This window comes from Theropithecus gelada, chromosome 13 (genome assembly GCF_003255815.1).
Source record: "Theropithecus gelada isolate Dixy chromosome 13, Tgel_1.0, whole genome shotgun sequence".
Taxonomy (NCBI): domain Eukaryota; kingdom Metazoa; phylum Chordata; class Mammalia; order Primates; family Cercopithecidae; genus Theropithecus; species Theropithecus gelada.
This window is the reverse complement of record NC_037681.1, coordinates 16,429,883-16,452,999: the sequence shown is the minus strand read 5'-3', so window position 1 is coordinate 16,452,999 and position 23,117 is coordinate 16,429,883. Positions and strand designations below refer to the sequence as shown.

At 40.8% G+C, this 23,117-nt stretch overlaps 1 pseudogene; it reads left to right on the top strand.

Moving 5' to 3' along the window:
• The first annotated feature begins 6,935 nt into the window (after positions 1-6,935).
• On the top strand, positions 6,936-8,883 carry LOC112605122 (annotated as a pseudogene).
• Positions 8,884-23,117: the final 14,234 nt, after the last annotated feature.

The window sequence follows — 23,117 nt, the reverse complement described above, 5'->3', positions numbered from 1 at the left end:
GCATTTTCTAATAAGCCTGCTTAATAAAAGGGGGACGTTCTGTTCGTTAAAGAACCCCCTTGGCTGCCTGTCTTAGAGATGTCACTGTTGTCCAGGTATAGTGGACTAACGAAGGACAATGATAACGGCCTCAACAGTTTACAGACCTGAAGACTTGTAACTTCTTAACCTGCAGAAATGGATAAGGCCTGAGTCAACCTCAAAGGTATTGGGATTTCATTGCCCAAAAGAAGGTAAACTAGTTTTATTTTTATACAACCTACATGTTTGTTAACTACCTGAGTATATCTGTGTCTATTTAGCAAACAAGTAAAATAGATACGTGTATGTATACAGACACACACACACACAATTTTCATCAAAGTTTTTAAGGAACAAGTCTTTTTTTTTATTTTCTGTTGGTTCCCTCCTTAATGAGTTAATAATACTGAAGGAGCTGGCTGTTTGAGTATTTCACTTCTAGCACCATTACTAATCATGGTTTAAAGATTCTGTCCCTCATGCTGAAGATGTTTACTGAGCCCTTTTTTGGGGCCCTGTGGTTGAGATGAGACATTGCATTTCCCTTTGAGGATTTGAACCAATGCACATGCATGGCAGAAAAGAAGTAAGTAAATGTGAAGCTTAGATGTGATGCAGCATATTATGCAGGATTTAGGGATCGAGGCTCTGGGAATCAGACCACATGGCTTCAGAGCCTTAATCACCACATACGGCTGTGACCTTGTCACACTCTCATTTCTCTGTGTCCCAGTCTTCTCATCTATAAAGGGTGTGGTACTAGGCTGGGCAGGGTGGCCCATGCCTGTAATCCCAGCATTTTGAGAGGCGGAGGTAGGTGGATCACCTGAGGTCGGGAGTTCGAGACCAGCCTGACCAACATGGAGAAACCCTGTCTCTACTAAAACTACAAAAAAAATTAGCCAGGCGTGGTGGCATGTGCCTGTAACCTAGCTACTCGGGAGACTGAGGCAGGAGAATTGCTTGAACCCGGGAAGCGGAGGTTGCAGTGAGTTGAGATCTCACCGCTGCATTCCAGCCTGGGCAACAAGAGCAAAACTCCAAAAAAAGACAACAACAACAACAAAAAGTGTGGTACTAAAGAATATTGGAGAGGATGCATTTAAAGTACAAAGCACAGTTGTCCCCCAGTAGTAAACATTGCAACAAACACACACTATTGTCACCGTTGTTACTGCATTCCTAAGATACTGTTCAAAACTTTAAAAGATGGAGTCTGTTCTAGAAGCTTACACATTGACAACTAAGGTAACTGAGGGTTTTTTTGGGGAGTTTTTCCAAATTATTCTAGTTCCTCTTTTTTTTCCTATAAATGAACTTCTAGGAAAATATTAGTATTTAGTCTTTTTTTTTTTTTTTTGAGACAGAATCTCACTCTGTCGCCCAGGTTGGAGTGCAATGATGCCATCCTAGCTCTCTGCACCTCTGCCTCCTGGTTCAAATGATTCTCCTGTCTCAGTCTCTCAAGCAGCTGGAATTACAGGTGCATGCCACCACGCCCGGCTAATTTTTGTATTTTTAGTAGAAACGGGGTTTCACCATGTTAGCCAAGCTGGTCTCAAACTCCTGACCTCAAGTGATCTGCCCACCTTGGCCTCCCAAAGTGCTGAGATTACACATGTGAGCCAAATATTTAGTCTTTATAGCAGGAGGATTGTTTCTAAAATAGCAGTTCTCAAAGAGTGATCTCCAAAAAGTGGATCTTTAGGCGTCTCCAACATCCTTTTGGAGGATCTGCAGTGACAAAACTGTTTTCATGGTTGTATTGGGACATTATTTGTCCCCTTTACAATGTAGACATTTGCTCTGATTGTTCAAAAGTAAGCACAAATCCCAGCGGCGGAACAACACTGAATCAGTAGTAACTGCATCCTTCAGCACCGTGCTGTTGCAATAAAAGCAAACACAAAGTGTCAGTGAAGAATGTCCCCTGTGAAGCAGTCATGCCCCTCGGGACACGGTGGGAAATGCACAGAAACACTTCTGCTGCATTCCAAGGATGATGGTTGCTGAAGGCTGTGCTCTTGTGCAATGGCCTGCAATGCACAAGCTACAGCTCTTTTTTATGGACCACCATTTTTACTTGAAAGCAGAACTGACAGACAAACTGCAGTGAGTCAGATTTGGGCATTTGGCAGACATTTCCTCCAAAATGAATGACATGAGCTTGTCACTTCAAGAAAAACATTGCCAGTGATAACATTCAAGCTTTCAAGTGAGCTTTCAGATTTTGCAAAACCCAGATCCATCACTGTAAGTTTGACAGCTTCCCAATATTTAAAGATTTTTCTGATGAGATCAGAAGTAGTACTAACAACTAGTTGTAAAAGAATATTGTATAGTGATCAACCAATTGTAGTGTAATAAGAAATACGTATTTGGCCTTTGATCCTGGTTCCTGACTGATATAGTTTGGCTGTGTCCCCACCTAAATCTCAACTGTAGTTCCCATCATCCCCACGTATCATGGGAGGGACCCCGTGGGAGGTAATTGGATCCTAGGGGCAGTTACCTCCGTGCTGCTGTTCTCCTGATAGTGAGTGAGTTCTCATAAGATCTGATGGTTTTATAAAGGGCTTCCCCCTTTGCTCAGCACTCATTCTCTCTCCTGCCGCCCTGTGAGGAGGTGCCTTCCACAAGATTGTAAGTTTCCTGAGGCCTCCCCAGCCATGCAGAACTGTGAGTCAATTAAACCTTTTTTCTTTATGAATTACCCAGTCTTGGGCATTTTTTCATAGCAGTGTGAGAACAGACTAATACACTGACATAAAGCATCTAAATCCCTTGGGAGTTTCCTGGGTGATAGGAATGTCTTTTGTTCTAATGAAGCAACTCTTGCTGGGCCCCTAAATATTTTCAGATGGGGACTGGTCATTGGAAAAACCAGGCCTTGTATAGAAGCCTGCAATTTTCCGCCCTATACCCCGTCCTCTGGAGAAACGAGAGGGGCTGGAGATGAAGTTAATAATGGATCATGTCGGCCGGGCGCGGTGGCTCACGCCTGTAATCCCAGCACTTTGGGAGGCCAAGGCGGGCGGATCACGAGGTCAGGAGGTCGAGACCATCCTGGCTAACATGGTGAAACCCCGTCTCTACTAAAAATGCAAAAAATTAGCCGGGCGAGGCGGCGGGCGCCTGTAGTCCCAGCTACTCGGGAGGCTGAGGCAGGAGAATGGCGTGAACCCGGGAGGCGGAGCTTGCAGTGAGCCGAGATTGCGCCACTGCACTCCAGCCTGGGCGACTAAGCGAGACTCTGTCTCAAAAAAAAAAAGAAAATAAAATAAAAAAATAATGGATCATGTCTGCGTGATAAAGCCTCCATGGAAACCCCTAGACCACGGAATTCAGAGAGTTTCCAGATTGGTGAACACATTCAGGTGCTGGGAGAATGGTGTGCCCAGTGAGAGCATGGAAGCTCTGCACCCTTTCTACTTACTTTGCCCCATGCATCTCTGCCATCTGACTGTACCTGAGTTGTATCCTTTATAACAGGACATAAACTGGACATAGTAGAACATAAACTGTCTTCCCAAATTCTGTGAGCTGTTCTATCAAATTACCAAACAAGAGGGAGGGAGTCATGGAACCCCCGATTTATAGCCAAGCTGGAAAAAAGTGGGGTAATCTGGGGACCCACTTCTTGCAACTTTCATCTGAAGTGAGGGAAGTCTTGTGAGACTGAGCCCTGAACCTGTGAGGTCTGACTGTAACTCCAGGTAGCTAGTGTCAGGATTAAATTGAATTGTAGGACAGCCAACTGGTGTGTAGAGAATCAGAGAAAGGGTTGTTGGTGTTGGAAAACATGCCAAACTGATGAATTTTAATGTCACCAAATATAAAATATTCACTGATAGGGTTTTGGATTCCACATTGTACTAACCTTTAAACATACCACTTGTTGAGTTTGGGTGTAGAAACTCAAAATACCCCCAAATTATCTTAAAAGATGAAAATATTTCTTCCTTTTTCTACTTATCTGTGTGAGGAAGGAGTTTCTTCATATTCTTTGACCAAAATATTGCAACAGATTGAGTGCAGAGAGAAGTGTATGATTCCAGCTGTCTTCTGTTAAGCCAGACATTAAAGAGATTTGCAAAAAGGTAAACAATGCCATATTTTTGTTTTGAAAAATATAGCTATTTTTCCTTAAAGTATGCTATCTAAAGTAACATATAATGGGAATATTCATTTTGTAAAATGGATTAATAAAGGTTTTTAATTTTGCAGTTTTAATTCTCATGTTATAAGTATAGATGGATGTAGTCCAGATTAACAAAAGCTCTTTGGGTTCCTTGATAATTTTTAAGAGTGTAAATGGGTTCTCAGGCCAAAATGATTGAGAACTTCTGTTCTCAAAGAAACCCAAATTCTTAATAATAAAAGGAAAATATACCAGGTTCTTTAAGAACCCCCTACTCCTATCCCACCTACTACGAACTGAATATTTCTGTTTTGAACCAAACCAAGGCCCTTTCTGAAAGTGGAATAATAGAACAGATGCATCTAGAAAAACCAAAATATCTCTTACAGGGATTGGGTCATGTGGAGAACCATCTCCTACACAGGTAGGGATTTGCCAGTTCCCCTCAGCATTCTATGACAATTTGATAAATTTCTCCGCTATTCTTCATTTTGGGTTCAACATGTATGAACTCAGGGTCCTATAGTGCTGGGTGCTAGAATCTGACATTGTTTTCCCTCCAGCCTCTTCCCCAGCTCCTAGCTGTGCCACAGAGAAGCTCCTGCAGTTTCCGTGTCAGCTAGAGGAGGGGACAATTCCTAGAATCCTGGCCCTCTTAGTCCTGAACTCTCCTCTCAGTATACAGAGTGGCTACCAGTCACTCTGGCTTTCTTGGGGTTCCTTTAAGAAATGGGTTTGGAAATGACTTCTTGGCCACTCTTGGCAGTAAATGTAATCGAAAATTGCGGAGAATACATATCTCGGTTCCTTTCTCTGAGCACACTGAAAAGTTCCATTTGGCTCCCTTGGTGGGTATATGAGAAGCTTACCAGAGTTGAAATGAGACTCTGTCCAGGGTAAAGTTGCAGGAGAACTGTAGTGTCCACAGCCAGGCATCTCTGTGTTATACCATAACTGAGAAATGTTCAGCCAGAGGGCCCTTTTCAGTAGACGTAGAGTTGGAGGCAGGGATTACAAACCCACACAAGCTGATTTCCCCTTCCTATTTATAGATGGCAATGCAGTTCAAAGACTTTTTGTTTTTAAGTAGGAGATGGCTGAATGAAACAAGTTCGATTCTGTACTCTAGCCCTTGGAAACCTTTGGTATGTTTATTACAGTCTTAATGGGGAGCAGTTTTGCCTTGTTAAGAACTTCTAAATTATCTAAAACATAATAGGGCTGCACATTTGGAAAAAATCAACAAGAGAAATTATTTCATATTTTAAGCCCAAGAGACATTTTCAATATCTACATTTAATTTTTATTTTCACTAGAGGTGATGTTTTGCTATGCTGCCCAGGCTGACCTTGAACTCCTGGCCTCCAGCCATCCTCCTGCCTCGGCCTCCCAAGGGCTTAGATTACAGGAGTGAGCCACCATGCCCTGCTATGACCTGCATTTTGAATTCCTGAAAATATATTTTAAAACTTACCAAAATGGGAAAATTTTTAAAAGTGCTGAATTCTTGAGGTGAGATCACAGACACCTCCCACTGTCAAGTCAGACTGCATTTCCAATGGAATTGGCTAAGGATATAAAATTATGCTGTAAGTGACGTGACCCCACAGAGTTGGTTTGGGCCCCATGACTGGGTTCTGGCTAATGAGATGTGCGTGGATGTGATCTAAGCCACCCCTAGGGCTCACGCTTAAGGACATGCCTGTGATCCTGAAGTTTTCTTCCCCTGATGTGTGCCACGTGTTCTAGAAGGCGGACACACAAGATGAAAGCAGGTGTGATCCCTGCATCACCATTTGGAGGAAAGTTGCATTATCCTCATGGAATGTGATGAGCAAGTAGTTGATACCTATTGTTTTAAGCCAAGGATAGTTCAGGACATATGATTTACACAGCACAGCCTGCCCTAATACAGGATACCAGTTCAGTGATGAAAACACTGGACTCAAAGTCAGGAGGCGTGGATTCTTTGATGTTGAACTATAAGAATTTGTTGGTTTTTAACAGTTTTTGATACTCAAGTGGCAGTTTCACATGATTCACCTCAGTAATTCATGTGACCCCTGACCAGCTTGATATGTGACATTGAATTAGTCCATTACTCCCATTTGGATCTCACTTTTCTCATCTGTAAAAATCAGATCTAATAAACATCTATAGAACACTCCACCCAGTAACAGTAGGATATACATTCTTCTCAAGGACACATAGAACATTTATCCTGATATTTATGCTATAGGCTAATCTGTAAAATAAGCCCCAGTACATTTTTAAAAATTAAAATCATACAAAGTATGTTCTTTAACCACAATTGAATTAAACCTGTTAATAAAGTAACAACAGCAGGAAATCTGGGAAATTTACAAATAATGTGGAAATCAAATAACACACTTAAATAACCAATGGGTCAAATAAATCACAAGTAAAATTAGATGTATTAGTTTGTTTTCATGCTGCTGATAGAGACATACCTGAGACTGGGCAATTTAACAAAAGAAGGAGGTTTAATGGACTTACAGTTCCACATGGCTAGGGAGGCCTCACAATCAAGGTGGAAGGCAAGGAGGAGCAAGTCACGTCATCAATGGATGGCAGCAGGCAAAGAGAAAATTATGCAGGGGAACTCCTCTTTGTAAAACCATCAGATAGGCAGAAGGTGGCTCCAGTGGCTGTGGTGGCAGCATGAGCATGAGGAGGTGGTGGCTGTGGCCGGGCACAGGCATAATGGATAGGTAACAGAGAAGACCTCGTCCCTTCCTAGTCAGGACATCGCATGACCAAGTGCTTCCTGCCCCCCACCAGCAACCCCAGTGAACACCACGGGTTGGAGCATGGCAGTGGGCTTACCCAGACCCCCAGCTCTGAAGAGATCAGCCTTACTAAGTTTCCTGGATCGTACTGCACTGGCGAGCCCTCGCCTCCCCATGACATCCTCCACAAGCCTCCTGATACAGTGTCCGATGAAGAGAAAGACCATGGGAAGAAAAAAGGAGATTTTAAGAAAAAGGGAAAAGGAAAAGAGGAGTGAAGGCTGTGCAGCCTTTCATGAAGATAGCTCTGGAGATGAGGCAGAAAGTCCTTCTAAAATGAAGAGGCCCAAGGGAATCCATGTGTTCAAGAATCCCAGCTTTTCTAAAAAGAAGGAGAAGGATTTCAAAATAAAAGAGAGACCCAAAGAAGAAAAGCATAAAGAAGAAAAGCACAAAGAAGAAAAACATAAAGAGAAGAAGTAAAAGAAAAAAAAAAAGTCAAAAACTTGACAGCAACTGATGTTGTTAAAACAGTGGAAAGAAAAGAAGAAAAAGAAAAAGCCAATTTAGGAGCCAGAGGTGCCTCAGATTGATGTTCCAAATCTCAAGCCCATTTTTGGAATTCCTTTGGCTGATGCAGTAGAGAGGACCATGGTACATGATGGCATTTGGCTGCCGGCCATTTTCCATGAATTACGTAGAGAAGTATGGCATGAAGTGCGAAGGCATCTATAGGGTATCAGGAATTAAATCAAAGGTGGATGAGCTAAAAGCAGCCTATGACCAGGAGGAGTCTACAAACTGGGAAGAATATGAGCCTCACACTGTAGCCAGTTTGCAGAGGCAGTATTTGCGAGACCTTCCAGAGAATTTGCTTACCAAAGAGCTTATGCCCAGATTTGAAGAGGCTTGTGGGAGGACCACGGAGACTGAGAAAGTGCAGGAATTCCAGCGTTTACTCAAAGAACTGCCAGAAGGTAACTGTCTTCTGATTTCTTGGCTCATTGTGCACAAGGGCCATGTCATCGCAAAGGAACTGGAAACAAAAATGAATATACAGAACATTTCTGTAGTGCTCAGCCGAACTGTGCAGATCAGCAATCTAGTCCTGTATGTGTTTTTCACACATGTGCAAGAACTCTTTGGAAATGTGGTACTAAACAAGTGACGAAACCTTGGCGATGGTCTAACATGGCCACGATGCCCACACTGCCAGAGACCCAGACAGGCAACGAGGAGGAGATCAGGAGACAGGAGTTGCTTTTGAATTGTTTACATCAAGATCCGCAGGGTGGGATAAAGGATTTGTCTGAAGAAGAAAGATTATGGGAAGTCCAAAGAATTTTGACAGCTCTCAAAAGACAACTGAGAGAAGCTGAAAGACAGGAGTGTGAAACCAAGATTGCACAAGAGATAGCCAGTCTTTCAAAAGAGGCTGTTTCCAAAAAAGAAATGAATGAAAATGAAGAAGTTATAAATATTCTCCTTGTTCAGGAGAAAGAGATCCTGACTGAACAGGAGGAGGTCCTGGCCATGGAGCAGTTTCTGTGCCAGCAGATTGCCTCAGAAAAAGAAGAGATTGTGGAAATTCAGAGTCGCCAGCAGCAGGGCTTAAGCAAGACTGAGGAGTACTCCTCCAAGAGCGACAGTGAGGATGAGGAGGAGCCGCAGATCACTCTGGAAGATTTACAGAGACAGAACGAAGAGGTGGAAATAAAGAACGATCATTTGAATCAAGCAATTCACAAGGAGCGTGAGGCCATCATCGAGCAGTTCCAGCTGCTCCAGATGCAGCCAGCCACGGCCGAGCAGCAGGCGCAGGAGGACGAGGAGCCCGAGTGGCGCACAGGTGCTGTCGAGCCGCCCAGAGACGGCGTCCTCGAGCCGATAGCAGCTAAAGAGTAGCCAAAGGCAGGCAAGGAGCCTGTGAAGCCATTGCCCAGCAGGGACAGTAAGGAGACATCCATCTGAGCAGCCTGCGCCACCGTCCAGAGTCCGCGAGACTGAAAGGACCCGTGCATCTTATTGTAACCCGGGGGCCAGGCTGGCTCTCTCGCTGTACATTCTGTAAAGGTGTCTTCTCTTCTCACACTCTTCCTCTGTCACACGTCTGACTCCTTCACATCAGGCTTAAGTTCCATGGGAGGACAAAGCAGTGGATGCATTGTGGGCTTTAGGGACAGATGAGTTTTCCAGATAGTGTCAGCGTATTAATTTTCTTCCTTAACTTGAAATAACCATTTTAACCCTTGAGCGGCTTCTTTTTAAATCAAAAATCGTCTTTCTTTGCTTTTTTTATCGCAGCAGAATCAGGATCTCCTTCTCATTCAAAGGGGAACCACACCAGGTCAATGCTGCGCCCTCCGTGATCTCTGGTACCTTCACTCTTGCTTGTGCCTTCAACACCTTCTTGGTGCAGATCCCTATGGGGGAGCTGCCTCAGGTTCTCTGACTGGTCAGAGCGGCACCTGGTGGGTGTTCCCTGGCCCGCCCTCCTAACTCTCTCCTTCTGCAGTTCAGTTCTAAACCACAGTCCATAAGCCCGAGTCACCAGGACGGCCTATCTGGCCACAGACGGGCTGCCTGTGGAGTCTGCCCACCCACCCCCGGCAGCGCAGGCCAGCCGAGAGGCCGCCCATTCCCACTGGTTCCTCACTGGGGGGACCAGAAAAGGCCTTCCCACTGGGTTGGTCGAAGGTAGTCACCTTGGCCTGGTGCATCCACAGAGGATGTTGCTCAAACCAGAAATCTTTTAAACGACTGATCTTCCTTAAAAACAGAATGACTCCGATTGCTTGCTTGGGCTAGAATGTACATGTCTTCTTGCCTGAATAAGCCATATATGTGCTCTGAAACAAAAGTTTGAAATTACCCATATCATCTCAGTGAACCTACTGGTGGGTTCCCAATTGACAAGACTGAGCAATAATAAAAAAAATTCCTTTCCTTTGAATCATAGCTGTGATTCACCCCGCCCCATTTTCTTGTTTCTGGTCCATCCGATGAGACTGATGCTCTGATGCTCTGAAGCTTCTGGGAGGCTGGGCTCTGGAGGCAACGTGCTGCAGGTGCACTCTGTCAGAGTGAATAGCACCGCGAGACAGGCCAGGCTCATGGCTCGGAAGACAAACCCCACACACACTCAAGGAAACGAAAACAAACCCCACCCGAGGGCGCTCTCCTCCTGCTCCTAGGTAGTATTTATTTTCAGCACCTGTTTGATGCAGTTTTTAATCCTCTACCTATTGCACTGTTGTGAGTCATTGGCCATTATTTGATTTTTGTACGGAAATAAAAAGCTTTCTTATAGAAATCAGCATACTATTTTTTAAATCTGGAGAGAAGATATTCTGGTGACTGAAAGTATGGTCAGCTGTCAGATATCAATGTGCAAATGCCTTCTTGCTGCCCTGTCGATCTCAGTACATTCACTTGATAGCTGCTGGTATTACCGAAGGTTCCTTTTTTGTTTGTGTAAACTCTAATTTCTATCAAGGTGTCATGGATTTTTAAAATTAGTATTTCATTACAAATGTCTCAGCATTGGTTAACTCGTTTTTGCCAGGACCATTATTGATCAAGCAAATAAGTTCAACAGCCATTTGGGAAAAGGAAAAAAAACCCATCAGATCTCGTGACACTTATTCACTATCGCGAGAACAACATGGGAAAGACTTGCCCCCATGATTCAATTGACTCCCACTGGTTCCCTCGCACAACATGTGGGAATTCAAGATGAGATTTGGGTGGGGACACAGCCAAGCCTTATCATTAGAAAATACTTTCAGATGAATGAAAATGAAAGTACAACATACCAAATCTTACTGGGATGTACTGAAAGCAATGCTCAGAAATTTATAGCTGTCAGTGTCAACTTTTAAAAAGAAAAAAAAAAAAATCTGAAACCTAACCTAATCTTTCACCTTAAGAAACAGTACAAAGAATAGCAAACTCAAAGTACGATGAAGAAATAAAGAAGAGTAGGAACAAATGAAAGAGAAAATAGGAAAACAATAGAGAAAATCAACTAATGAAAAGTTTTTTTGAAAAGATCAACAAAATTGATACACCTTTTCCTAGCCTGACCAAGCAAAAGAGGAATCAAATTACTAAAATCAAGATTGAAAGAAGGAACATTATTACAAACCTTACAGAAACCAAAAAGATCACATATCAATTGTATGCCAACAAATTAGAGGACCTAATGGAATATACAAATTTCTAGCGAAACAAACTAGGTAAATTAACTCAAGATGAAATAGAAAATTCAGATAAAACCTTAAGAAGTAAGAGATTGAATTAGTAATTTAAAATTTTCCTACAAAGTAAAGACACAGCCTACTTATCTTCACTGTTAAATTCTACCAAACATTTAAAAAAGAATTAATACCAGCACTCCACAAACTCTTCCAAAAAAACAGAAGAGGATGGAATACATCCTGTATTCGTCCGTTTTCATGCTGCTGATAAAGATACACCTGAGACTGGGCAGTTTACAAAAGAAAGAGGCTTAATGGACTCACAGGTTCATGTGGCTGAGGAGGCTTCACAATCACCTCGGAAGACAAAAGGCACATCTCATATGGTCGCAGAGAAGAGAATGAGAGCCAAGCAAAAGGGGTTTCCCCTTATAAAACCATCAGATCTCATTAGACTTATTTGCTACCATGAGAACAGTGTCAGGGAAACTGCCCCCATGATTCCGTTATCTCCCACTGGGTCCCTCCCACAACATGAGGGAATTATGTAAGCTACAGTTCAAGATGAGATTTGGGTGGGGACACAGCCAAACCATATCACATCCCAACCCATTCTCTGAGGTCAATATTACCCTGATACCGAAACCAGACTTAGATATCACAAGAAAACAAGAAACCAATACTTTTTATGACTATAGACACAAAAACTCTCAACAGAATACAAGCAAACTGAATCCAGCAACATATTAAAGAATTATAAACTATAGCCAAGTGAATTGTATTCCAGGAATTAAAGGTTGCATTAATATATATCAGTAGGACAAAGGACAAAATCATATGACTAAATAGAATCAGAAAAATCATTTGACAAAATTTAACTCCCCTTCATGATAAATACATGCAACAAACTGGGAATAGAAGGAAACTTCCTCAACCTGATAAACATTATCTACAAAAATCCACAAATAACATCAGTGAGAAAAGACTAAAAGCTTTCCCTCTGAGATCAGGAACAAGACAGGGATGTCTGTTTTCATCATGTCTCTTCAACATTCTGCTTTCATCAGTTTTTTTCAACATTTTATTGGGGCTCTAGCTAGGACAGTTAGGCAAGAAAAAGAAAGCGTCCGTATTGGAAAAGAAGTTAAACTATATTTGCAAATGGCATAATCTTTCACATAGAAAATCCCAAAGTCTCCACCAGAAAACTATTAGAACTAATACGTGAGTTCAGGAAAATTACAGACTATAAGATCAAGATATAAAACAATTGTGTTTTTATAGACTAGCAAAGAACAACCTGAAAATGAAATTAGGAAATGATTGTATTGAAAAGAGCATATAAAGGAATAAAATTATTAGGGATAAATTTAACAAAAGAGGTTCAAACCATATACTCTAGAAATATTTTTGAAAGAAATGAAAGAACACCTAAATAAATGTAAATGCATCCCATGTTCATATATCAGAGGACTTAATACTGTTAAGATATACTCTGCATGTTGATCTACAACTTTATTGCAATCCTCATCAGAATTCCAGCTGGCTTCTTGGTAGAAATAGCCAATCTGAAGCTAAAATTCACATGAAAATGTAAGACACTTAGAGTGGCCAAAACAGTCTTCAAAAGGAAGATCAAAGTCTGAGGAATCACACTTCTTGATCTTAAAATGTGCTACAAAGCCACAGTAATCAAGATAGCATGGTAACAGCATAAGGACAGATATATAAATCAGTGGGATAGAATTGAGAGTTCAGAAATAAGCCCTCACATTTATGGCCAATTGGTTTCCAACAGGAGTGCTCAGACAATAAAATAAAAAAAGGAATAGCCTTTTCAATAATGGTACTGAGACAACTGGTTAGCCAAGTGCAAAAGAATTAATTTAGATGCCTCTCTCACACTTACACAAAAATTAACTCAAAATGGACCAAAGACCTAACAAGAGCTAAAACTAAAAATCTAGTAAAAACATAGGCATAAATCTTGTAACCTTGGGTGAGACAGTATCTTCTTAGATATACCACCAAAAGCACAAGCAACAAAACAAAAAAATAGATAAATTTAAAAAAAAAATTGTGCTTCAAAGGATACTATCAGGAAAATGAAGAGAAAACCCACAGAAATTTTTTGCAAATCATTTATATGTGTATTAGTCCATTTTGCATTGGTATAAAGGAATACCTGAGGCTGGGTGATTTATAAAGAAAAGAGGTTTATTTTGGCTCACGGTTCTGCAGGCTGTGCAAGCATGGTGCTAGCAACTGCTTCTGGTCAGAACCTTAGGAAGCTTTTATTCATTGTAGAAGGTGATGGGGGAGCAGGTATGTCACACGGTGAGAAAAGGAGCAAGAGAGAGAGTGGGGAGATCCCCAATTCTTTTTAACCAGATCACACATGAACTCATAGAGTGAAAATTCACCCATTACCATGAGGAGGGCACCAAGCCATTCATGAGGGATCCACGCGCATGACACAAACATCTCCCACTAGGTCCCTCCTCCCACATTGGGGATCACATTCGCACTTGAGTTTTGGAGGGGACAAACATCCAAACTATAGCAATATGATAAAGGACTAACATCTAGCATATCTACAGAATTCTTACAGTGGAATAATAAAAAGACAAATAGCCCAATTTAGATATGGGTAGAGGATCTGCATAGACATTTTCCAAAGAAGATATACACATGGCTGATAAGCACGTGTAAAGATGCCGAACATCATTCATCAGTAGGGAAATGCAAATGAAAATCACAAATACCACTTCACCCCCACCAGGATGGCTATAATGAAAAAAGACAATAACAAGTGCTGGTGAGTTATGGGAAGTGGAGCCCTTACACATTACTGGTGAGAATGTAAAATGGAGCAGTTGCTTTGGAAAACCTTTTGGCAGGCTGGGCATGGTGGCTCACGCCTGTAATCCCAGCACTTTGGGAGGCAAAGGCGGGCAGATCACCCAAGATCAGGAGTTTGAGACCAGCCTGACCAACATGGTGAAACCCTGTCTCTACTAAAAGTACAAAAATTAGCCGGGCATGATGGCACATCCCTGTAATCCCAGCTACCTGGGAGGCTGAGGAGGGAGAATCACTTGAACCAGGGAGGCAGTGGTTGCAGTGAGCCAAGATCACACCACTGCAGTCCAGCCTGGGTAACACAGCAAGACTCCATTTCAAAAATAATAATAATAATAATAACTTTTGGCAGTTTTTAAAAATGTTAAATGTAGAGTTACCATATAACCCAGCAATTTCACTCCTAGGTATACGCCCAAGAGAAATTAAAATATGTGTCTATGCAAAAACTTGTACATTAATGTTCAAGACATTGTTATTTGTAATAGCCAGAATAGAAAAAACACATATTTCCATCAAGTGGGGAATTAACTTTTATTTTTATTTATTATTATTTATTTGAGACAGGGTTTCACTCCTGTCACCTAGGCTAGAACGCAACAGTACGATCTTGGCTACCTGCAGCCTCTGCCTCCCAGGATCAAGTAATTCTCCTGCCTCAGCCTCCCGAGCATCTGGGACTATAGGTGTGCAGCATGTCTGGCTAATTTTTGTATTTTGTGTAGAGACAGGGTTTCACCATGTTGGCCAAGCTGGTCTTGAACTCCTGGGTTCAAGTGATCTGCCCACTTTGGCCTCCCAAAGTGCTGGGATTACAGGTGTGAGCCACCATGCCTAGCCCAGTGGTGAATAAATTTTTAAAATGTGGTACATTCATGTACTGGAACATTATTTGTCAAGAAGAGGAGATGAAGTAGTGACTCATGCTGCAACATGGAGAACTTGAAGACATTATGCTAAGTCAAGGAAGGTAGTCACCGAGGACCACAGTTTCTGTGACTCCACTTATATGAAATGTGCAAAAAAGGCAAATCTATAAACAGATCATAGGTTAGTGGTGATTGGGGGCTGGAAATTGAGAATGACTACTAATAGGTACAGGGTTTCTTTGGGGGGTGATGAAAATTCTGAAATGAGACTGTGATTGTTGCACAACTTTGTGAACATCCTAGAAACCTTGGAACTACATACTTTAAATGGGTGAGTTTTGTGATATGTGAAATTATATTTCAATAAAGGTGTTACCTAAAAACGCGGGTGTGGGCCAGATGCGGTGGCTCACGCCTGTAATCCCAGCACTTTGGGAGGCCAAGGTGGATGGATCAGAAGGTCAGGCATTCAAGACCAGCCTGGCCAACATAGTGAAACCCTGTCCCTACTGAAAAAAAAATAAATAAAACTTAGCCAGGCATGGTGGCATGTGCCTGTAATCCCAGCTACTTGGAAAGCTAAGGCAGGAGAATTGCTTGAACCCAGAAGGTGGAGGTTGCAGTGAGCTGAGATCATGTCACTGTACTCCAGCCTGGGTGACAGGGTGAGACTCCGTCTCAAATAAATAAATAAATAGATAAATAAAATGTGAATGTGTCGTGATTTTAAAAATACCCTAACTGTGATGGTTCATTGTGTGTGTCAAGTTGACTGGGCTAAGGGATGCCCACATAGTGGTGAAATTATTTCTGGGTGTACCTGTGAGGGCATTTCTGAAAGAGATTAGCATTTGCGTCAGTAGACTGAGGAAAGAACATCTGAGCAGCCATCACTCCATCCACTGAGGACCCAAAAGAACAAAAATGTGGGGGAAGGGTGAATTCTCTGTCTCTCTCCTTCAGCTGAGAATCCATCTTCTCCTGCCCTTCAACATTGGAGCTTCTGGTTCTTGGGCCTTTGAACTCAGAATAAATTACTTTACTGATTCTCCAGCTTGCAGAGGGCAGATGGTAGAACTTCTCAGCCTCCATGATTGTGTGAGCCATTTCCAATAATAAATCTCTCGCTCTCTTCCCCTCTGCCTCCCCAACACACTCACACATCTATGTGTACAACTATATATATTGCATCTACTGTGTATGTATATATGTAAATAATATATACACACATATGCATATTATATATATATATGCACACTATGGTTCTGTTTCTCTGGAGAACTCTAATACCCTCATGCATACTCCAATTCACTTCGTTGTATGCATCAAATGAATGGAATTGTAGGTGGAAAGAATGCTCAGCTACTGTTCATTTCATTCTGGCTTTGTTGACTGGTAAATCACTTAACTTCTGGGCTTCCATCTTTTAATAAGAAATCAGTCTGTTATTTTGAATGACTGCTGGGTTCCCTTCCAGCTCTATTACCCTATTATTCGATAGAAGCTAGGCCTGAATCCATGCAGTCACCGTATGGAATATACATTTATATCTGGATCTATGTTCTGTAACAAAAGTAACAAAATTTGGAAGGAAAACTGTAGAAAAATGAGGAGAAATAAGGAGAAAATGTAAGAAATGAGTAAGTTGATTTTTGTGTGTGGCATATAGCTAGATAATTACCCATCCAGCTGGTTGAAAATATAATCACTATTTTCTCTCCAATCATGGAAGGGTGAGACCTATTTTTATGTGTCTTATGGTAAGGAGAATGCTAATTAAAATAAAGTTAACTGTTTTCTTTTTTCATACAAGGTATGTTGCTCAGAATACAATTGTGGGACCATCTCTTATAGTAAAGTAATGTAGTGCTAGGTTGGCACTTGAAAAATTGGTCCCATCTCTCTTCTAATATTGAGCTCACATGGCATGAAAAAATGTATCCCTCTGAGAGAAGACCTATTAATAATAAAGCATGAATAGACCGCAAGTACAAAAAAGTAACAAACTCCTGCTTTCTCGTTACTGAATATCTTAGGGTTGATATCAGGAAATCTCTGCATCAATTGCAAAGTTGGAAACTCACCACACATGTGCTTTATTTTCTTTACCATCCAAATCTCTTCCTGATAATAATTTAGCTGCAAAGGAGGTGCATTGATTCTTCTGAGCAGTGGGCAACCACTTGGAGCATGTAAAAAAAAAATTGCAGATCTGTGGGCCAATGTTTCTCAAGTAGGTCCAGGTGAAACTGGGAGAACCTAATTTTTAAAAGCTCCTTAAACAATTCCAGTAGGCAGCCAGGTTTGGGAACACTGACCTAATCAAGGCCCCAAACTGATGGATATAGTCAGTACTCAGATGCCACTGACTGTAATAAGATTCTATGTTCATTTAGAAACAGTTTTTGTAGGAACAGGGCAGAGAAACACTACACTGATTGTACTAAAACTCTTTTTGCAAAGTAATCACATATCCCTGCAATTGCGTACTTTTTTTTTTCTTTCAGGACTACTTTCAAAGTTTTAGTCTAAGTCCTCTTTGTTTTTAGAGTCTGAAGACTTCCCTGCTTCCCTGGCAATAATACACAGCATTGTGGAAGCGAGCTGCCCTCCGTAATCCGAGTGTGTGATCTTGATCACTTGAGAGCTCTCAGAACTGAATGAGTGATTCTGAAGCACATCAAAGAATACTAGCATTTTATCTGCATTTTCTATTTGGTAAAAATAGTTCTGTACACACCCTTACCTCCCCTTAATTGGACCACTCATTACTGGATGTTTAAAAGCTCTTTTTCCAACTTGGCTAGAGGCTTTTGACAATGAGTAATCCAAAACACTGAAATAGACCATTGCAGTGTGTACATTGGTTACCATTGGTTACAATCACCTCTGCTAGCTTTGGGCATTCTGTGATAGGAGAGGCCTGAGAATTCCCCCAGCCTTTAAATTGCTTTGCTTTGTACACCCAAAGACACTGTTTCAATGCTGCATTGCAGTTGTGAGCCTTTTCTTTCTAAATGAAAATTAAGAATCCAAATTCAAGTTAAAATTTAGCCACACTCAATGCCTGTAATCCCAGCACTGTGGGAGGCCAAGGTGGGCAGATTGCTGAGCTCAGGAGTTCAAGACCAGCCTGAGCACTATGGTGAAACCCTGTCTCTACAAAAAATACAAAATTAGCTGAGTGTGGTGGCTCATGCTTGTAGTCCTATCTACTTGAGAGATTGAAGTGGGAGGATCGCTAGAGAGCAGGAGGTCGAGGCTGCAGTGAGTTGAGATCATGCCACAGCATTCCAGCCTGGGTGACAGAGCAAGACCCTGTCTCTTAAAAAAAAAAAAAAAAAAAAAAATCAGCCACATATGGGTCCTCCAAAGTAATTTACCTAACTGAGGTGACAATGGGATGAACACTGCCTTCATGAATGAGTTTGTATATGTGCAGGCCATGCCAACTATGTTTTCTTCTTTATGGTGGCCAGCAAATTTCTTTGCTATCAGTTGTAAGAGGCCATCAAGGATCCAAGTGATACCCTAATTCCTAGTAAGAGTCAAAGTAAATAATATCTTAAAAGAAGTCACTACTCTTAACCTCTATTGAAGCCACTCCATTAAAAGCCACTGATAAACAAATTAACTCATTCATAGATGTTTTTCAAGTATTCACTGTATGCCAGGTACTGCACAAGGTTCTAGAGAGCCATAAATTATTAAGAACAATGGCAGACACTTATATAGTGCCTACTGTATGCAATCTATGTTTTTCAAACTGCACATAGCAACCCATCATTTAAAAGAATAGAAGATAATTGAATCAGAAATAGTAGAGTGCTTCCTTCTTATGAAGGGTAAGAATTATTTCATAAGGCTGGGTGTGGTGGCTCACAGCTGTAATTCCAGCACTTTGGGAGGCTGAGGTGGGAGGATCACTTGAGCCCAGGAATTCAAGACCAGCCTGGGCAACCTAGTGGGAGCCCATCTCTACTAAAAATAAAAAATTAGCTAGGTGTGGTGGCATGTGCCTGTCATCCCAGCTACTTGGGAGGCAGAGGTGAGAGGATCGCTTAAGCCCAGGAGGTGGAAGCTGCAGTGAGCTGTGATTGCAGCACTACACTCCAGCCTGGGCAACAGAGTGAGACCCTATTAAAAAAAAAAGCATTGTTTTATAAAAGCTTTATTTTATACATATACTCACACACTTCACACACTCACAGATCTATGTGCACTGGTCACAATATAATGTTTTTTGTATTGTTTTGGTCAAAAGTTTTAAAATCAGTGATCTACAGCGTAATTACAGAGAAATGTGCATTTTTTCACATTTTTAGTCACATTACAAGAAAATAAAATTATAGGCCAATATTTCTCAGACAGAAAACTCTTAAGTAAAATAATAGCAAATTGAATTCAATTTGCTATTGGAAAGGGTTAATGCATCATGACCAAGTAGAGTTTATTCCAGGAATGCAAGGCAGGCTTAATATTTGAAAGATAACCAATATAATTCACCACATTAAAAGAATAAAGGCAAGAACAGTGTGATTATTTCAGTAGATGCAGAAGAAGGCATTTGATACAATTAAATACTTACTCTTGATAAAATTCTCAGCAAACTAGACACAGAGAAGAAAATGTTCATAATCTGATAAAAGGCACCTACAAACAAATAAAAATAAACAACCCCCCCAAATCTTATAGCTAACACTATATTTGTTGGGTGAACAAGACAAAGCAATACACTATTGCCATTTCTATTCAACATTATCCTGGATGGATCTTAGTTTAGAGAGAAAGAATAAAACTATCTTTACAAACAGATGAAATGGTTGAGTGCAGAGAAAAACCAAACGATTAGATATATTAAGTCATTTAATCCTGACAACAACGCTATAGCTGGATAGAGATTTTCTGAGATTAATATTTTCCCTCCTTTAAATGTTTGGAAGACTTCACTAGGGAAGTTTGCTGCTAAAATTCTTTTGTGAGAAAGTACTTAATTATAGACTCAATTTTTAAAACAGATGTAAGGCTATTCCAAATTTTTATTTTTTATTTAAGTTTTAATACGTGGTGCTTTGGAGAAAATTTTTCCATTTATCCAAGTGATATGGGTTGGCTCTGTGTCCCCACCCAAATCTCATCTTGAACTGTATTCCCATAATTCCCACGTGTTGTGGGAGGGACCCAGTGGGAGATCATTTGAATCATGGAGGTCGTTTCCCCCATACTGTTCTCATGGTAGTGAATAACTTCGTGAGATCTGATGGCTTTATCAGTCGTTTCCGCTTTTGCATCTTCCTCATTTTCTGTTGCCACCAACATGTAAGAAGAGCCTTTTGCCTCCTTCCATGATTCTGAAGCCTCCCCAGCCATGTGGAACTGTAAGTTCAATTACACCTCTTTTTCTTCCCAGTTTCCGGTATGTCTACCAGCGGCATGAAAACGGACTAATCCGCCAAGTTTTCGAATTTATTTGCACAAAGTTATCCGTAATGTCTTATTATCTTTTAAATTATCTGTCGAATCTGAATTGAGGTTTCCCTTCTCATTCCTGACATTCATCGTTTGTGTTTTCTCTTTTTTCTTGTCCAGTCTTGCTAAGATTTCTAATTTATTAATATTTTTTAAAATCCAATTGCTGGTTTTATTGATTTTCTCTGTTCCAGCCTATTTTATTAATTTCTGCTTTTATGTTTATTTCTTCCACCTCATTCTTTTATTGCCTATTCTTTTTGAATTAGAAGCTTAGATTATTTTCCAACCTTCTCTTTTCTGATATTTGCACTTAAAGCTCTAAATTTCCCTCTAAGTACTACTTTGGCTGTACCTCCTAACTTTTGATATATAAGATCATCATTCAGTGCTTGTTCTATTTAATTTGGCTCGCTTTTTCCGTCAATGTCCAGTTACTGTTTCTTTTCTTTTGTCTTAGGGAGTTCAGAAGTAGACAGCATAATTTTGCAAACATCAGAGCAATAAGCACATAGTTTCACAAATTGTTTTTCCTTATAATGTATCTAACAAAATATCTTTTGGCATTGAGTCCTGAAATAGTTTTGATCAGGAGAGCATGTTCTCATTCTTCCCTGCTTCTATAAAGTATGTGAGAAAGAGCATCTCAGAGTCTTTAAAAATATAAACTATTAGGCTGGGTGCGGTGTCTCACGCCTGTGATTCCAGCACTTTGGGAGGCGGAGGGGGGTGGATCACTTGAGGTCAGGAGTTCGAGACCAGTCTGAGCAATGGCAAAACCCCACCTCTACTAAAATACAAAAATTAGCCGGGTGTGGTGGCATGCGCCTGTGGTCCCAGCTACTTGGGAATCTGAATGGGAGGATCACCTGAGCCCAGGGAGGTCAAGGGTGCAGTGAGCCATGATTGTGCCTGGGCAACAGTGTGAGACTCTGTCTTGTGTGTGTGTGTGTGTGTGTGTGTGTGTGCATGCGCGCGTAAGAGGAAGGGTAGGGAGGGAGAGAGAGAGAGAACTAAGCTCTGAATTTTTTTAACATCCCCAAATTCCTACTTAAGGGGTCTGGGGAGTTACATCTTGTAAACCATAAAGTCTTATCAGAGGGGTTTTTATTTTAACCCTATAGAGCGAGGTCTGCTTTCTAACCTGCCTCTGGCATAACATCATGTAACAAATAAGGCAAGAAGTCAAAATATTTTAACCCCAAATATATTTCCTTGCCAAATCTTGAAATTGCCCTGCAAAGTTTTCTCTTGTGAGAAAAAATTTGCATTCTATAGAGAATCCACTTTCCCCCCACTTTTTTCCTTCCTCGCTTTCCAGATCCAGGAGATCAACTAAGAGCCAGGCACCCTTTTAGGTCCGATGAGAAACATTTAACAATCTACTCTCTCTGAGGCCTGCTATGTGAGAGCTTCCACTGCACAATAAAACTTGGTCTCCACAATCTTTTGTCTTAACCTAAACACTTCCTTTCTGTCGATCCCAGTCTTCAGATAAACTCAACGAATTGTCACTTGGAGAATATTTAAGTCTACCTGTAACCTGGAATCTCCCCACCCACTTTGAGTTGTCCCCCTTTTCTGAACCAAACCAATGTACATCTTAAATGTATTTGATTGATGTCTCATGTACTCAATTGATGTCTCCTGTCTCCCAAAAATGTATAAAACCAGGCTGTGCCCTAACCACCTCGGGTATATGTTCTCAGGATCTCCTGAGGGCTGTGTCATGGGCCATGGTCACTTATATTTGGCTCAGAATAAATGTTTTCAAATATTTTACAGAGTTTTGACTCTTGGCTCTTTTTTCATCAAATTATATCTATATATATATGTACACACACTGTTAAGTGTTATTGTTCTTAACTTCCTTGTATTTGGGCAAATAAGTGACAATGATCCTCTTTGTCTTAATAAATAAGACTCAGTGTATTCAAACTTTCCAGAGGATGGAGATGCTAAGTATTATAACCAGAGAAATACCTTATTAAGACAACTAATCAGAATTACAGACTTTGTACATATAAAAATTTACTTTCATAGTAACAGTATCTGAAATCCAGTTACATTTGCAAGAACAGCTTTATTATGCAAAACAAACTCTGTTTTCCCAGAGATGTGGAGGAAAGCAAGATGTTTTCGTCTTTTCTTCCTGAGGTATCTCTCACCTGTGGTGAGAATGGCCTGCAGTCTAAGACTAACTACTAGAATTCTATTAGCACTGAGAGAAAAGTACAGGCCCAGGAGACTCAAATCTTATAATATGAAAATGGGGCAGAAAAGAATTATTAACAAATGGAAAATGTGGGGCTGCTAATGTTTTTCTTCTGCAATTCTGAGTCATTTTGTCATGTATGGAAGGCCCTTAAAGATTCATTTTAGCTCCTGATACAGACATTACTTGACGCATGGCACACAGTGGGATGAAAACTGGCCTGGTTAATTGCAGCGCCAGGCTTTCCGGAAGGAGGTAGAAGTTGTTTTGATTGTTGAAAATCCGAAAATGTGTTTCAGAAGCCTTCACATTTTGCATAGCCCTTGACTTAGCCCTTCACTTAGATTGTTCTGAGGAAATAACCATTTATATGCGTGAAGATTTAACTATAAGAGCGTCCATTATAACATCACTTATAATTCTACAAAATCTGCAAAAAGCCTGTGTTCTCAGGCAAGATAAGTATATTATAGTAGAAAATAATGGAGCAAAAATGATGCTGCTGATGGATATTTCATAGTATAGAAGAACATTCATGCTGTATTTTTAGTTAAAATATGTTTAATATAATTCAGTTTTCATATTTTTAAA